A 1,026-nucleotide genomic window follows, 5' to 3' on the forward strand; every position below is an offset into this window, starting at 1 on the left:
GTTTATTTTAGATCTGTGTGGCAGCAGCAATATACAGTAAATAAATCAATAAATCCACTGCTCTGTTGTCTCCTCTGAGGCTGGGACTCTAAACAGTGTTCTGTGCTCGTCTGTGCAGCCAAACACAGAACAGTTAGCAAGCTTTGCTCAAACTTTCTCCATGGCATTACACCGTTGTCGCTTGCGAAATCAAAATGACGGAGCCGTGGGTGGAAACTTACAGATTAAGGGGTGGTAATGTTATAATGAGATCCCTTTGCCACGTCACCAAGGGAGCGAAATTGGACGTGCTCGTTTTCTCAGACGCTTGCAGAGAAAGGCTTCCCAAAACAAAGTTACTGGGTTAATCTTTTTCACGTTTCCTTGGTTGGTAGATGCACCGGGGACCTGATTATAGCACTTAAAACCTGGAAAAGTCAGATTTTCATGATATGTCACCTTTAACTTACTTGAATACATGATACTTGAAAAGTATGGATCACAGCTGTGAAAACAAATTGACCTTTCCTTTTGTCAGTTGTAATGTGTCTATTAAAGATTCTTAAAAGACAAACAAAAAAAAAAAACACTGTATTTTTGTGAATTTGGAGCACCGTACAGTTGAGTGAGTGAAATTCACTATCGTAATTACAGTGGATAGATATAAACGTGCATTTGTTGCTACTTTTACAAAATTGCCATGGGTTGTTTTTTAGGGGGCTTTCACACTAGCACTTTTGGTGCGCACCCGTAGCCTACCCGAGTCCGCCTAAAAAGGGTGGTCTGGGGTACGGTTCATGCGAACTCCAGTACAGTTCGGTTCTGATGTAAACACAATCACAGAAGTGAACCGCTGTTAATGACGTATGAATTGGTCAAACTGTGTATTTATGCGTTCACACTCACTCGCTTCCCTGAAACTGGCACGCTGCCGCAGAGAGAATGTGTATCTCATTTCCGCTCGCAGAAAGTGACTCCCGCGTTCTTTTGAACCTTTGCATTACAGTCGTGGCAAATAGACGAATGTGCCGTTCTGTGTTGGCGCTT

Source organism: Sinocyclocheilus anshuiensis, unplaced genomic scaffold (assembly GCF_001515605.1).
Source record: "Sinocyclocheilus anshuiensis isolate Anshui unplaced genomic scaffold, SAMN03320099.WGS_v1.1 scaffold3, whole genome shotgun sequence".
Taxonomy (NCBI): Eukaryota; Metazoa; Chordata; class Actinopteri; order Cypriniformes; family Cyprinidae; genus Sinocyclocheilus; species Sinocyclocheilus anshuiensis.